Genomic DNA, 17,806 nt, shown 5'->3' on the forward strand with positions numbered 1-17,806 from the left:
GGCTGCCAAGAGAGCACTCTATCAATGCTTGCTGCGGAATGTGCCTGCTTTCTGGGTTGGACTAACCTGCTATGGTCCCCCCGCTGGACAGACTCTGCTTGCAAAGGGAAAACACACCATCATCGTGTCCATCAGAATTACTGGAAGATGAGTCATCGGATGAGACTCGCCGACGGAAAAATCACTTCCAGACTCTGCTTCATTATCCTCTCTCTCAGATGTTTTCTCAGTGTTCGCTGTGTCAGTCTTTGATCCTGCCTCAGAGCTGTCCTCCATAAGTCGAGTTAGGACTTGGGCAGCAGTTATCCACCAAGACACCATCTCTGTTACTGGCTAAAACCATCCTTCTAAAACATATCTTACATAGAATGCAGATTTGTTCTTCTAAAACAGTGGGTGGGTGTGTGCGTTAGAGATGTGTGCAACAGTAAAGAAAAACAAAGTTACCGCACCTTATTTTCTTTCCTAAATCTGAAGGTTCTCCAAAGACATTAAACAAGACAAAAAACAGACACAGTATTACTTCACTTTGCCACATTCCCATTATGATGGGCTTTAGCGCTGGTGGCGCCCAGTGTGACAATCATTTTTGGTGCTCCCCAGGACCTCCTCCTCATTTTCCCTCACTACCACCAGGCACACGTTCCCTTCATGTCCTCATAGCTCCACTCTCAAAAACATTTCATTTGCTTTAAAGCACTGGGAAAGGCTAGCTTTACCAACAAAAATGTATATCTAGCCAAACAAACTCTTTTTAGTAATATTAGAAATAGAGAATTAAAGACTGGGGAAAAATAACGTAACGTCCTAACCTATTTTATGCAATGTGCATGCAGCTCTTTCATGAAAGTCTGCAACAGTCACTGTTCTACATTAAAGCCATCTCTTATGAACTGCAGCAACAAAAAGCCTTAATTACAAAATCAGTAATCCACCCAGCTATACACATAAAATACAGATCTGTGATTTGCATGGTACGGGTTCTTTGCAGCAGGCATATTAACCCTCTGCGCTATTTGCTAAAGGAAATCAACATCCAAAAAGAGATGGACATTATCAATTGGCAAAAAATTGTCTGTATAGACTTTACATCCAACGTTGCCAGTGAAAGACGGAATTTGGGGCTGAACTAAATTGGGGGCTGCCAAGAGAGCACTCTATCAGTGCTTGCTGCGGAATGTGCCTGCTTTCTGGGTTGGACTAACCTGCTATGGTCCCCCCGCTGGACAGACTCTGCTTGCAAAGGGAAAACACACCATCATTGTGTCCATCAGAATTACTGGAAGATGAGTCATCGGATGAGACTCGCCGACGGAAAAATCACTTCCAGACTCTGCTTCATTATCCTCTCTCTAAGATGTTTTCTCAGTGTTCGCTGTGTCCGTCTTTGATCCTGCCTCAGAGCTGTCCTCCATAAGTCGAGTTAGGACTTGGGCAGCAGTTATCCACCAAGACACCATCTCTGTTACTGGCTAAAACCATCCTTCTAAAACACTATCCTACATAGAATGCAGATTTGTTCTTCTAAAACAGTGGGTGGGTGTGTGCGTTAGAGATGTGTGCAACAGTAAAGAAAAACAAAGTTACCGCACCTTATTTTCTTTCCTAAATCTGAAGGTTCTCCAAAGACATTAAACAAGACAAAAAACAGACACGGTATTACTTCACTTTGCCACATTCCCATTATGATGGGCTTTAGCGCTGGTGGCGCCCAGTGTGACAATCATTTTTGGTGCTCCCCAGGACCTCCTCCTCATTTTCCCTCACTACCACCAGGCACACGTTCCCTTCATGTCCTCATAGCTCCACTCTCAAAAACATTTCATTTGCTTTAAAGCACTGGGAAAGGCTAGCTTTACCAACAAAAATGTATATCTAGCCAAACAAACTCTTTTTAGTAATATTAGAAATAGAGAATTAAAGACTGGGGAAAAATAACGTAACGTCCTAACCTATTTTATGCAATGTGCATGCAGCTCTTTCATGAAAGTCTGCAACAGTCACTGTTCTACATTAAAGCCATCTCTTATGAACTGCAGCAACAAAAAGCCTTGATTACAAAATCAGTAATCCACCCAGCTATACACATAAAATACAGATCTGTGATTTGCATGGTACGGGTTCTTTGCAGCAGGCATATTAACCCTCTGCGCTATTTGCTAAAGGAAATCAACATCCAAAAAGAGATGGACATTATCAATTGGCAAAAAATTGTCTGTATAGACTTTACATCCAACGTTGCCAGTGAAAGACGGAATTTGGGGCTGAACTAAATTGGGGGCTGCCAAGAGAGCACTCTATCAGTGCTTGCTGCGGAATGTGCCTGCTTTCTGGGTTGGACTAACCTGCTATGGTCCCCCCGCTGGACAGACTCTGCTTGCAAAGGGAAAACACACCATCATCGTGTCCATCAGAATTACTGGAAGATGAGTCATCGGATGAGACTCGCCGATGGAAAAATCACTTCCAGACTCTGCTTCATTATCCTCTCTCTAAGATGTTTTCTCAGTGTTCGCTGTGTCAGTCTTTGATCCTGCCTCAGAGCTTCCTCCATAAGTCGAGTTAGGACTTGGGCAGCAGTTATCCACCAAGACACCATCTCTGTTACTGGCTAAAACCATCCTTCTAAAACACTATCCTACATAGAATGCAGATTTGTTCTTCTAAAACAGTGGGTGGGTGTGTGCTTTAGAGATGTGTGCAACAGTAAAGAAAAACAAAGTTACCGCACCTTATTTTCTTTCCTAAATCTGAAGGTTCTCCAAAGACATTAAACAAGACAAAAAACAGACACAGTATTACTTCACTTTGCCACATTCCCATTATGATGGGCTTTAGCGCTGGTGGCGCCCAGTGTGACAATCATTTTTGGTGCTCCCCAGGACCTCCTCCTCATTTTCCCTCACTACCACCAGGCACACGTTCCCTTCATGTCCTCATAGCTCCACTCTCAAAAACATTTCATTTGCTTTAAAGCACTGGGAAAGGCTAGCTTTACCAACAAAAATGTATATCTAGCCAAACAAACTCTTTTTAGTAATATTAGAAATAGAGAATTAAAGACTGGGGAAAAATAACGTAACGTCCTAACCTATTTTATGCAATGTGCATGCAGCTCTTTCATGAAAGTCTGCAACAGTCACTGTTCTACATTAAAGCCATCTCTTATGAACTGCAGCAACAAAAAGCCTTGATTACAAAATCAGTAATCCACCCAGCTATACACATAAAATACAGATCTGTGATTTGCATGGTACGGGTTCTTTGCAGCAGGCATATTAACCCTCTGCACTATTTTATGGTGAGTCAAAACTGCCAGTAGATAACATTCTCTCTCTCTCTCTCTCTCCCTCTCTCTCTCTCTCTAGCAGGAACTAATCAAATAGTTATCTTGACATTTGTATTACTGCTTGAAAGCTGGACACACGAGGAACTCTGCAGCTGGTGTTTTTAAATCTTTAGTTTTTGCTAAACACAGCCCCCCCCCTGAGGTCAGCACCACCCTTCCCAGGTCAGCGCCCCGTGCGGCCACACAAGTTGCACTGCCCTAAATCCGGCCCTGCCTATCAACCAATCAATCAATAAATGAATCAATATATATATAGATAGGTAGATATATAGATATATATGTGTATATATATATCTATATATCTATATCTAATTATATAAATAAATAAATAAATAACCCACTGGAAGTTGCCAGTACATACTAATAGGTAGGTTCATGTTTAAATAGGGAAAGCATTTTTTGACTTGCCTATATCTTTGCTGCCGTTTGATGAATCTTTACAATTTTTTTAATAAAAGTGCTCTGATGATTCTATTTGAACATGGAAAGTTTCAGGGTGATCTGTGAAGCTGGGTCCAAGAAAAAAGATGGAACAAAAAAAGGTTGTTTCCCATATTAATCCCATCAGGATTTTGTACATGATTATAAGCCCAACCACTGGACGGAATTACACCAAATTTGGCAGAAAGCTAGCTTTTGATCCAGAAGGAGTGTATTTTGTTGTACATCCATTCAGTAGTTTTAGAGTCATTAAAAGAAATTCAAATTTCTATATCTAGGGACACAAACCCTCTGTGAACCCTCCCGATCTTGTGCAGAGATCTATTTGGCTGGCAACACCCAAAATAAAATGCTTAATAAAAAAAGTGGTCATGGGGTCCCCGTGGGACCCGTCAAGAGCAAAAAGCATTTTTATTAGAATTGTTGCTGAAAAATCGCGATTGAGTCACAATTCCGCCTCAAAAACCAAAAAAACTATCGCAATTTACCATGCTGCTTGCTTTCAAAAGAACCCCTAGGTGTGCCCAGATCCAGAGGCATGTACACACATTTAAGAAATAAAGGAGGGGGAGCACGAGGGCCCCCTACTAGCACTGTTTTAAGCTACGGGACTGCCACCCAGGCTCTATTTAAATGTTGGAGTGGGGCCAGGCAGGCTCTCCTCCATTGGATTTGTTGAGTCCAGGGGACCACCACCTCCCTAGGGCTTTTTTAACATACTGTAGGGGGGGCCATGCAGACTTAAGAGAATTACTATGCCCCTTAGGACAATCACTTCCCGGGGCTTAAAAAACAATAATGGGGTCCTGCGCAGATGTGCTATGGGCCCTGGGGACCGCTACATCCCCAGGGCCAAATAACTTAAAAAACTGTAGGGTGGGGGGCACATGCCCCCCGGGCCAGATAGGGCTTGGGGATTACCATCTCCCCGGGGCCAGCCATGAAAACTAAAGGTGGGAGGCTGCGAACCACCACCCCGGAAGGCTAGATCCTGCTATGTCCCAGGTGCCCACCCCCAGGACATAGCAGTTTGCTTTCACTTGGTGGGAGTAAGGAGATCAAACATAACTCTGCTCCCAGCAAGCAGGAGTTGTTTAAACCACTACCCCTTGCTGGGAGCAGAGTTTTTTTCAGTTTCTGTACCTGCTGTCATGCGGACAGGGAAACAGAAAAAACGATGTCTCCAGCACACAGGGAGCTGCATTTCTAGCAGCTCACAGTGTGCAAGAGCAATCCTGGCTCATGCAGGAGGTGGGGAGCCAGCTGGGGTCTTGAGACTCCCCTTGCAGTCCCCATCAGACCACACTGGGTGCCCTGGTGATCTTTGGGGCACCAGCCTACAAAGCTGGGCCCCGGGGGATGGAGTCCTTGGGGCCAAAAATCAGCACAGGAAGGGAGCCCCTCCCTTTGTTTAAAAACAACAAAAAATTTACTTTTTGGACTTTGGGAAGGCAAATCAAGTGAGTTTACTCTTTTATTCCACAGTGAAAAAAAATCTGAAATCCTCAATGGAGGTAAATGCATCATTGATCTGTTGGAGCGCAATTTGATCTGGACTGACTGTGACGAGTGATTTTTTTTCACTTTGTCTCCTGGTGAGAGCAGATTCCATGATTCTCTGTTCCAATTACCCTGAGTCCGCAAATCCCCAAAATTATCTGCATGGTCCTCCCTTTAGGCCACGTCCCATTTTCCTTAGAAGTTTGCAACAGTCTTCTCGCCTTTTCCCACGTTGATGGACAGCCTAACAAAAGGTCTCCTAGTGTATTTTCAGCTAATTTTGGTGATGCAATATTGATTCAGAGGAATATGAGGACACCTCCACTAAACAAAAAAGCACTTACTTCATTTAGTTCAGAGGAAGTACCCCTGTTTGGTGGAGATTCACCTCTTTGTAGATTTGTGGATGAAGTGCTTGAGGAACACTTTCATTTCCACAATTACATGCAGACAAGGTCACTGGAAACATTACCTCATGGTCCTTTATGCAGCTGTAGTGCAGAATATGCACAATACATTTACCCAACGAGGTAGTACTTACTAATTAACCAGATGAAAGTAATCCAGTTGGTAGATGTTTTGGGCAAAAATGGCGACTCTTCTAGGAAAAAATGAAGTTTGATTCTGGCCTTGGTGCTGATTTTGCAGAAATGAACCTCAATGGGAAGCCCTTACAAATACCCTGGGGGGGCAGAGGGGGGACTTCCCCGTTTGCATGAGAGAAATTGGAAAATGAATGCACAAAAATTGTCTGCAACTAAACTCTGGGAAATTGGAAGTTATCCTGTTCGATATTAACCCCTCCCCATGGTCCCCCCAATGGAATTGGGCCCACTTACAACTCCTGTGAAAAAAATCTAAAAATCTAGGAGTAGTAATGGACAATAAGCTAACATTCGGACTACAGGTGAATGCAGTTACATCCTATGCTTTCTTTGCACTGAGGATGCTTAAAAAGATCTTTCCTTTCATCCCTTTAAATTCCCAACTGTAATGTCAGCTTTAGTATTAGCTAAACTGGACTACTGCAATACCCTTTTCCTAAACATGCAGCATCAGCATATAAATAGGCTTCAAGTAGTTAAAATGCAGAACCCAGAATCGGACTCCCTAACATTCTCCCATTTCGCAGGCTATCATCATACATCACTGACTGTCAGTTAGGCAATGTGCAGCCGTGGTCTGTGCAGGTTACAGTGGTGGGGCGGTGGGGCTGCATGGGGGGGGTATTTCGAGGGATGATGCAGGGGGAAAATTAATTATTTATTTAATTTTCCCTCTGCATTGTCCCTCGAATTACCCCCCACGCGGCGCCAATGTCCCACCGCTGTTACCTGCAAGGACCGCGGGTGGCAATGTGTGAAATTCAAGGCACTAATGCCTGGCCCATAAGACACTCCATGGCATCAGTCCGGTTATTCTACAGCACTCCTTTAAAGAATTAGGAAAGTTCTTCGATCCTTGGGTGCCCAGAAACTAAGATCAACAGATTTAGACTTTCAAACTGGGGGAGGGGGAAGCTTTGTTATTTCAACAGCTAAAGAGTGGAATTCACTTTTCCTCCAAATCAGAGCCACTTGAAATCTGTTGTCGTTCAGGAAGGTTCTTAAAGCCCGGCTTTTCGCAAATTAAATATCCATCAGGCCCCATATCAATTCACCATTAGCTAGCGCCTTGACACCTAAGGGTATTTGTTGAGCTCTATAAGCATATATGTGTTACAGCAAACAAAGGATGAACAGAATGCTGACAATGCAAACATTATCCCCCAGTCAAAAGATCTGGGTTAAATCCATCATTCTTTTGCCCCCTACGCCACCCCAGTTTGGACCCAGCCATGTGCAAATCAGTCGTGACCTGTGCCCCATGGGAACAGTCCAGACCGAACTGCCAGGCCAGGTCCTCCCTGGACAAGAAACAAGCAGCCTGGGACCGGTTTCAGGGTATTTCCCCCTTCTTCAGCCAGGCTATAAGCATCTATAACATAACATAACATACAAACATAGCAGATTCCCCAGTTGAAACTCTACTTTAGTAAAGCATAAACAATCCTAACTTCTTGGGCATGGCAAAGGTAAAGCAAGTATATTTCCTCTCGTTTTCCACATTGAAAAATTATATGAAATGCTTAATGGAAGTGAATTCATTGTTGAACGATTCAAGCACAATCTGATGTTCAGTAACTGTGATGAGTTGTTTCTTTCTTCTTGTCTCTTTGTGAGAGCAAGGTCCATAGTTCTCCCTTTTATACACCCTAAGCATGCAAATGCTCAAAATGCATAGCACCACTCACACACCTACTCACAGACAAACCCAGGTACTCACAGACCCACTCACAGAGCCTCACTTGCACTCACAGACCCACTCAGACATTCATAAAGTCACTCACAGGCCTACTGACAGAGGCACACAGGTACTCACACACCTACTCATACACTCACACAGGTACTCACAGACCAACACAGGTACCCACAGACTCACTCACAGGACCACAAGGTATTCCAGACCCAATCAGACCCACATAGACACTCACGCATTCACTCTCACACACACAGGCACTCACAGACCCACACAGTCAATCACACACCCTCTCTCAAAGGTGACAGGTTACAGTTAAGATTAAAACGTTTTTTAAATGTAGAGATTCACTGAAAAAAACAAGGTTACAATGATGTTATAGTGTCAGCTCTGATAGTTTTACACGCAGGTTGGATGGTACCCATGAGTTGGTTTGATGCAAAAAAGGCTCCACCTCTTGATTACCTCAATTCTGTATGTTCTTATAGCACAGAAGGTTGATATGATCAAGCGAGGGAAGGAAAGGATCGGGACAGCCGGGAGGGATATCTGTGGAGAGAACATACAATTAGAACAAAGCTTTGCATAAAACTTATATCAATTGTTACATGCTGTTCTATACCATTAATCTGTACCTGTAAAAGAAAATAACTAAGTTTCTTCTTCCTAGGATTTCTAGAAATGATGTTGACTCTCTTTCTTGGTTCCAATAAACAATGGGCTGTACTGTGCATCTAATAAAACAAAGGGAGATTTAAGTATCACGCTATACTGCTCTAGAGATAAGAACCTTCGCATAACACCTTCAAGAATACCCACCCTTTCATATGCTTGTAATGTCTTCAGAGGGGTTATTCCCTCAATTTTCATATGACCCCTGTTACCACAAGGCATGAAAGAAAATAGGGAATCAAAGCAGGTATGATCCACTATATATGATAACCACAGCAATAAAGTAGCAGAAACAATAGAGTCAGTATTTCAAAAGATGCGCATGAAGAGGTATAATATGTAATGCATGGAAAACTATAAAAGATTCATGTCGTTTTCCATCATGGCCAACAGCATAAGATTCCAAATGTGCAAAATCCTCCTTGTCCTTTCTCAACACAGCTTCGTCAAACTTAATTCAAAACCCACTGCTGTTTCTAACACAGCTTTGGCTTGAAGACATTCACAAGTTTAAACCCCCTAGGACGCCGTTTCCGTCACGACAGAGAAGCTTACAACAAACAATGTGCAGTCAAGTCGTTTCCATCACATCTGAGAGGATTACAACAAACAAAGTGCAGAAACTCAGTCCGTTTCCATCACGGCCGCGAGAGCTGCACACACGGGACCAAGCTCCAGGAGGCACAAAGACTAAATGAAGCTTCAGCTGTAAATATACCCCAAATCAAACAACGGTGTTGCACAACCAGGCACTGGTGCCGTGGCATCCTCATCCCACCACCTGGGAATCGTCGCTACCAACGTCCGTCTTCTCCAACGAGGGAAGAATAACCGGCATCAGTCCATAGCCAAGGCTCCAATAAATCCCCGCCCAGCTGCCGGAAGCACTTCATCATGTTGTCCCAGAAGTGGTTCTAAGCTTGATGGGAAATGTGGTTTAGAAAGAGTGATTTCGAGATCGGACCTGACAACGTTCAGCATAGGTGCCTTTATGTAACATATAGCTAGAAAATAGCATAAAAAACGTTGAAATGAATAAAAAAAAAACAAAGGTTACAGGGATGTTATAGTTAGGCTCAGATTTCACTTGCACAAAACCAGTGACATTTAGCAGTTATAGTTACCTGAGCTAACTATAGTTTATGGTCTACAATGCACTGCTTATGACCCACATAGTACATCACTGATGACAAGGTTAGTGACATCACTAATGACAATTCAAATGACGTCCCTGCTGACATCATCAACACACCCCCATACACACCCACTCGTACCTCATGCACACATCCATACAATTACTCACACACCCATACAACCACTCAAACACCAACTTACAAACCCATACAAACACTCACACATCCACTCACATCCCCACAACCACTCATACAACCACTCATTAACCACTCACACAGCTACTCAGAAATCCACTCACTCACCTATACACCACTCAGACATCAACTCACACACCCATACAGGCACTCAGGTACCCACTCACTTACTGATGCAGACAGTCACACAGCTACTCATATCAAATATGTTAGAAATAGTATCACTCATAACTAGTACACCTAGTATGCTAATCTAACTTTTGTAGTAGGCCAGTATATATGTTTAAAACCCATAAACTCCTAGAAAACAGTTACACTCATGTGATGATGTCATCACTGATGTCACCAGAGATGTCACTGACCATGTTATGAGTGATGTAATATGTGAGGTCATAAAAAGTGCATTTAATTTCACTGATTTTTTAACAGTGAAATCTCAGCCTAACTATACCATCCCTGTAACCTTCGGTGATCAAATTTAGAATGTTGCTGGTGTTGTAGGTTGTCCCGTACAGTAGCTGCTCTCCATCTAAACTTGGGAGCTACCCAGTGTTCTCTGCTTCTTTTTTTATATATATATATATATATATATTCACTGAAAAAACCATATGTTTCAAGCACGTTACAGTTAGAAATTAGCATTTAAAAAACCTTAGAAATTCACTGAAAAAAACATAGGTTTCAGGGGCATTACAGTTAACTGGACATTTCACACATACAAAACCATTGAAATTCCCCTGTTATAGTTAGTTCAGTTAACTATAACTCACTCTCCTGCAATGCAATGCTGATGACGTCACATATTGCATTACTCATGAGATGGTCAGTCACATCACTGATGACATCACTGATGACATCTCAAATGACATCACTGATGACATCATCCAGTGAGTGTGTGTTTCTGTAAAGTTTAAATATGATTAATATATATAGGGAAAGGCATATTGAAGAATGAGTTGGTGTATAAGTGTCTGAATGGATGATTTAGTAGGTTTGTGACTGACTCTATAAGTGAGTGATTAAACATATCTTACTGAAAGCATGGGTTAGTGACTAAACTGTGTGAATGTCTGTATCCATCTGTCTGTTGGTATGTAAGTGGCTGCATGGGTTTGTGAATAGCTACATGAGTGTCTATATGAATTATTGATTGCTTGTCTGAGTATCTGTATGAGTGCCTGAGTGCTTGTGTGGGTGGGGTGTGTGTGACTCTGTACATAGATGTGTGAGTGGGTGATTCACTGGGTGCATGGTTTCAAGAGTGTATCTATGATGGACTGTATGGGTGGGTGAGTGTGTGTATGTATGGGTGTGTTAGTGAGTGAAATTATATCTCAGTGGTACATGTGTGAGTGACTATATATGTGAAAGGCAGTATATATGTGTGTTCGAGTATCTAAATGGTTATATGTGGGAGCCAATGATTATGAGAGTGGCTGTATGTATGAGTGTGTGCTTGTATAAGTGATTGTATAAGACCGTAAGAATGTGCTAGTATTTTTATGAGTAAGTGAGCTGGTGTGTGTATAACTGTATAGGTGAGTAAATGGGAGTGTGGTTAAATATTTGCATGACTGACCTCTATGGATGAGTGGTGGTGTGTGAGTGCCTATATAGGTGTATGAGTGTATATGATAGTCCTGTACTTAGTGACTGTAACTATGAGTGAATGTACGGGGGAGTGAGTGGATGTGTGTCTAGACCTAAGAATCAGTGAGTGAGTATGTAGTTATTGGTGTTGGAGTGTCTATGGTTTTGAGAATGGCAGTCTGTAATTTAGAGTGGGTGTATCAAAAGTTATATTAGGGTGTGAGAAGATGAATGAAATTATCACATGGATGATGTCATCAGTGATGTCATTTGAGATGTCATCAATAATGTCATCAGTGATGTCACTGACTATGTAATGAGTGATGTAGTATGTGACATCATCAGCAGTGCATTGCGGGGGCGCGAGTTATAGTTAGCTGAACTAACTATAACGGGAGAATTTCCATGGTTTTGTATGTGTGAAATGTCCAGCTAACTGTAATGCCCCTGAAACCTATGATTTTTTCAGTGAATTTCTAAGGTATTTGAAATGCTCATTTAAAACTCTAACATGCCTGAAACCTATGGTTTTTTCAGTGAATTTCAAAGGTTTTTTAAATGCTAATTTCTAACTATGACATGCTTGAAACCTGTGGTTTTTTTCAGTGAATTTCAAAGCTTTTTTAAATGCTAATTTCTAACTATGCCTACAGAGGTAGGACATGTAAAGAAAGAAGAAAAAACACAGAGAAAGAAGCAAAAGAAATGCAGAAAGAAGCAACAGAAGTCCACAAAGACGAAGAAAAGTGCAGGAAGAAGCAAGACATGTGCAGAAAGAACCAACAGAGGAGCAGAAAGAGGCCTTGTTGCAAAATCATCCTGTGCCCACAACTTTTTCAGATGGGTACTGGTGGTAAGTGACTCTGACTAACTAGGCCTAGAGCCAGTGCTATGCTAAAAGACACTTAGAATACAGCGAAAACACCTACATACACTAGGGAACACTATGCGTTGGGGTACCCCTGTGATTAGCATGACCTCCTTTGTAAGACCCTAGTACATAATAGGGCAGGGGGATTGAAACTACCTCTTAAAACGAGGCACGGGGCACGTTTGCACACTGGTGAAGGAAGGGGGTGCATGAGGTGATATGTGTGCAAACGCCCTGTGGCTGTTTTAAGTTAGGGGATAAAGTCCCCTTGAATCCTGAGGGTCCCTGGGGGCTAACTAATCCACCAGGCATGTCCAGTAAGTGCCACAGAGGTGCATTGCAAAGATGTGTAAAATGGGGCATGGCCTCGGACTACCTCTCTGCAATGCAGCTCTGTGGTGCTTACTGGAGGTACATGGTGGACTAATTGGACCCAGGGACTCTCAGGATTCAAGGGGACTTAATTCCCCAACTTAAAACGCGCCACAGGGCGTGTTTGCACATGTCACCTCTGGCCCCGCCCCCTCCCTTTACCACTGCGCAAAGGCACCCTGTGTCATGTTTTAAGTTGGGGGATTAAGTCTCCTTGAATCCTTAGAGTTCCTGGGTCCAACCAGTCTACCATGTACCTGCAGTAAGCACCACAGAGCTGCGTTGCAGAGAGGTGGTCTGAGGCCATGCCCAATTTTACACCTCTCTGCAATGCAACTCTGTGGCACTTACTGGACATACCTGGTGGGTTAGTTGCCCCCCAGGGACCTTCAGGATTCAAGGGGACTTTATTCCCCAACTTAAAAGGCAAAACAGGGCGCGTTTCCACACTTGTGACATCAGGCCACACCCACTCTCTGCACCACTGTGCAAACACACACCCAAGTGCATTGTAAATTGGGAGATTAAGTCCCTTTTAGTCCTGAGGGTCCGTGGGGGCCAACTAGTCCACGAGGTACCTCCAGTAAGCGCCACAGAGCTGCGTTGCAGAGTGGTGTAAAAAAGGGCGTGGCCTTGGACCACCTCTCTGCAACGCAGCTCCCTGGTGCATACTGGAGGTACCTGGTGGGATAGTTGGCCTCCAGGGACCCTCAGTATTCAAGTGTAATTAGTTCCCCATCTTACAACGCGCCAGGGGGCGTGTTTGCAGAGTTCTGCAGGGAGGGGGCGGGGCCTCCGGCCCAAATCCTGCTTTTATTTCCTTTTTTTTTGGAAGGGGGCTGTGTGGCCCCCCTTATTTTCCCTTTTTTGTGGCCCCGGGGACCCCACACCCCAGGCCTGACCCCTATTTTTTTTTTTAATCGGGAAGGGGGCCTCGTGACTCCCCTCCCTGAGGCCGATTTATGTAATGTAATGTAATGTAATGTAATGTATGTTTACTTGTAAAGCGCACTGTTACCTCGTTACGTGGCGTCCTGCCGCTGTATACCGCTGGGGAACCCGTCCTGGCTTTCCCTGTGAGAGGGCACCCCAAGGTGAAGCCAGGCATCCCCGGCGTTGCTGGGGCCGTTGTGGAGATTAAGCAAGCTATTGCCCAGAGTTGCAGAGTGGGACCCATGGTTAGCATAGGCACCTAAGCGAGAATTATCGAGTCCGCGGACATTGACCCAAGACCCTGCCGCGTCGGGAATTGAACCCTGGTCCCGGGCCGAACTCTGCTTCAGGGTCTGCCGCTCCTAACCAGTGAGCCACACTTCTCCATTTATGCCCCAGGGACCCCATCCCCCCGGGCATTGCCATATATATATAAAAAAAAAATTAATTTAACTTTAGGAAGGAGGGGGGCAGCGTGGTCCCCCTCCGTAGGCCTCTGTTATCCCCGGGGACCCAATCCCCCGGGGCTCTGCCTTGTTTTTTGGTTTTTATTTTATTGGGGAGTGGGGCTGCATGGCCCCCCTCCCAGATCACCCCTGGCCCCAGCGACCCCATCCCCCGGGGCCTGGCCTTTCCGATGGTGACAATGGGGGGTCCCCAATTCCCCCACAGTCCCGCTGGCTCCCCACCTCCTGTGGGAGCCGGCATTGCTTTTCCACAAAGGGAGCTGCTGACATGCAGCTCCCCATGTGTAAAAGCAATTCTGCTTTTGATTTTGGAAGAGAGATTCCATAATCAAAAGCAGAGTTTGCTATGTTAGGGCGGGAGCCGTGCTCCCGCCCTACCATAGCAAACATCAGTGTCCCGGGCATGGGCATCCCGAGATACTGCAGGATCTGGCCGTGGGGGGTGGCGGTCCCTAGGGCCATCACTGGCTCCAAAAGGGGGGCCAGGCGCCCCCCTTCAATTAAAAAGCCCCAGGGAGGTGGTGGTCCCTGGGCTTTGGGGTCTGTAACGGACCCCCAATTTCCAATTTTTTTGACCCAGGGAGGTGGTGGTCCCCGGGGCACGTGGGGGTCTCGAGCCCCCCACACTGAATTATTTAGTTAAAAAAAAAAAACAGGGGAGGTGGTGGTCCCCTTGAATCCTGAGGGTCCCTGGGGGCTAATTAATCCATCAGGCATGTCCAGTAAGTGCCACAGAGGTGCATTGCAAAGATGTGTAAAATGGGGCATGGCCGCGGACTACCTCTCTGCAATGCAGCTCTGTGGTGCTTACTGGAGGTACATGGTGGACTAATTGGACCCAGGGATTCTCAGGATTCATGGGGACTTAATTCCCCAACTTAAAACGCGCCACAGGGCGTGTTTGCACATGTCACCTCTGGCCCCGCCCCCTCCCTTTACCACTGCGCAAATTCACCCTGTGTCATGTTTTAAGTTGGGGGATTAAGTCCCCTTGAATCCTTAGAGTTCCTGGGTCCAACCAGTCTACCATGTACCTGCAGTAAGCACCACAGAGCTGCGTTGCAGAGAGGTGGTCTGAGGCCATGCCCAATTTTACACCTCTCTACAATGCAACTCTGTGGCACTTACTGGACATACCTGGTGGGTTAGTTGCCCCCCAGGGACCTTCAGGATTCAAGGGGACTTTATTCCCCAACTTAAAAGGCACCACAGGGCGCATTGCCACACTTGTGACATCAGGCAACACCCACTCTCTGCACCACTGTGCAAACCCACCCCCTGGTGCATTGTAAATTGGGAGATTAAGTCCCCTTTAGTCCTGAGGGTCCGTGGGGGCCAACTAGTCCACGAGGTACCTCCAGTAAGCACCACAGAGCTGCGTTGCAGAGTCGTGTAAAAAAGGGCGTGGCCTTAGACCACCTCTCTGCAACGCAGCTCCCTGGCGCATACTGGAGGTACCTGGTGGGATAGTTGGCCTCCAGGGACCCTCAGTATTCAAGTGTAATTAGTTCCCCATCTTACAACGCACCAGGGGGCGTGTTTGCAGAGTTCTGCAGGGAGGGGGCGGGGCCTCCGGCCCAAATCCTGCTTTTATTTCCTTTTTTTTGGAAGGGGGCTGTGTGGCCCCCCTTATTTTCCCTTTTTTGTGGCCCCGGGGACCCCACACCCCAGGCCAGACCCCTATTTTTTTTTATTTTTATCGGGAAGGGGGCCTCGTGACTCCCCTCCCTGAGCCCGATTTATGCCCCAGGGACCCCATCCCCCCGGGCATTGCCATATATATATATATTTTTTTTATTTAACTTTAGGAAGGAGGGGGGCAGCGTGGCCCCCCTCCGTAGGCCTCTGTTATCCCCGGGGACCCGATTCCCCGGGGCTCTGCCTTGTTTTTTGGTTTTTATTTTATTGGGGAGTGGGGCTGCATGGCCCCCCTCCCATATCACCCCTGGCCCCAGGGACCCCATCCCCCGGGGCCTGGCCTTTCCGTTGGTGACAATGGGGGGTCCCCAAATCCCCCCACAGTCCAGCTGGCTCCCCACCTCCTGTGGGAGCCGGCATTGCTTTTCCACAAAGGGAGCTGCTGACATGCAGCTCCCCATGTGTAAAAGCAATTCTGCTTTTGATTTTGGAAGAGAGATTCCATAATCAAAAGCAGAGTTTGCTATGTTAGGGCGGGAGCCGTGCTCCCGCCCTACCATAGCAAACATCAGTGTCCCGGGCATGGGCATCCCGAGATACTGCAGGATCTGGCCGTGGGGGGTGGCGGTCCCTAGGGCCATCACTGGCTCCAAGAGGGGGGCCAATTTCAATTAGAAAGCCCCAGGGAGGTGGTGGTCCCTGGGCTTTGGGGTCTGTAACGGACCCCCAATTTCCAATTTTTTTGACCCAGTGAGGTAGTGGTCCCCGGGGCACGTGGGGGTCTCGAGCCCCCCACACTGAATTATTTAGTTTAAAAAAAAAACCCGGGGAGGTTGTGGTCCCCTTTGCTGCGGGGTGGCTGTGAGCCCCCCGCATTTTCTTATAAAAGCGGTGGTGGTCCCCGGAGCAGCATGGGGGGGATTGGGACCCCCACGCTTTTTTTTACAGCCCCAGGGAGGAGGCGGTCCCTGGGGCTGCGGGGGGCTGAAGTGTCCCCTCCATACATTGTAATAAGCTCTGGGAAGGCCGGATTCGCGACCCCAGCACAAATTCCACCGGAATTTAAAAACAAAAATGCTTTTTTTGGCCCCGGGGGTCCTTGTGGGACCCCCTGAGCAGGTCTAGGGGGCCAGGGTGTTTTTACCTTACCCCCTTTTCTTATGTTTCCTGCTTGATTCTCTGTTTACATGTGACTCGGTTCTACCGGGTCACAAGATGGCTGCCAACACTTCCTGGTTTGGAGTGTTGACTGCCAATTAGAATAAAGCTCATGATCGGGAGGGTTCACGAATCCACAGTGGCCATAGATATCAAAACTTTTATTTTTTTAATTTCTCAGCAACTACTGAGCGGATTTACAACATTTAACAAAAAGGTCGCTTTCTGAACCAAGCACTACATTTTTCCCAAATTTGGTGTCATTCCGTTCAGCAGTTTGGGCTGTAGCCTTGCCTTAAGTTTCCTATGAGAAATAGATTTTTTGACTCTTATTTTTTTAATTTCTCAGCAACTACTGAACGGATTTACACCATTTTAAAAAAAAGGTTGCTTTCTGAGCCAAGCACTACCTTTTTGCCAAATTTGGGGTAATTCCGTTCTGCAGTTCAGGTTGTAGCTTGTCTCAAAATATCCTATGGAAATTAACATGGGAAAAACACGCTTTGGGACCTCCCTTTTTTCTCAGCCCGCTTGACGAATCACCCCCAAACTTTCAGAATAGGAGCTCACCTGGATAAACTTTTTTGGGGAGAATTTCGCAAAGATTCGTCAAACGATGCCAATGTTATCAGCAAATCAAAAGATGCTTTTCCTATGGAAACTAGGTTCTAACTATAACTACCTACTGGCGACCGCCAGTAGGTAATATGGATATATATATATATATATATTCACTGAAAAAAACATAGGTTTCACACACGTTATAGTTAGGCATTAGCATTTAAAAAACCTAGCAAATTCATGGAAAAAACCATAGGTTTCATATCAGTTATAGTTAGCTGGACAATTTACTCATACAAAACCATTGAAATGCCCACGTTATAGCTAGTTGTACTCACTATAACTGTCGCGCCCGCAATGCACTGCTAATGACGTCACATATTAAATCACTCATGACATAGTCAGTGACATCACTCATGACATCACTGATGACATCTCAAATGACATCACTGATGACATCACTGATGACATCATCCAGTGAATGTGTGTCTTTCTGGAAAAAAATATGTTTTATATATGTGTACCTAAACGTTGATGGAAGAACAAACGGTTAAATAAGTGTTTAAATGGATGTTTTTTTAAAATTCATTGTATAACTGACTTATAAAGTGTATCTTACTAAATACAT

This window comes from Lissotriton helveticus, chromosome 12 (assembly GCF_964261635.1).
Source record: "Lissotriton helveticus chromosome 12, aLisHel1.1, whole genome shotgun sequence".
Classification (NCBI taxonomy): Eukaryota; Metazoa; Chordata; class Amphibia; order Caudata; family Salamandridae; genus Lissotriton; species Lissotriton helveticus.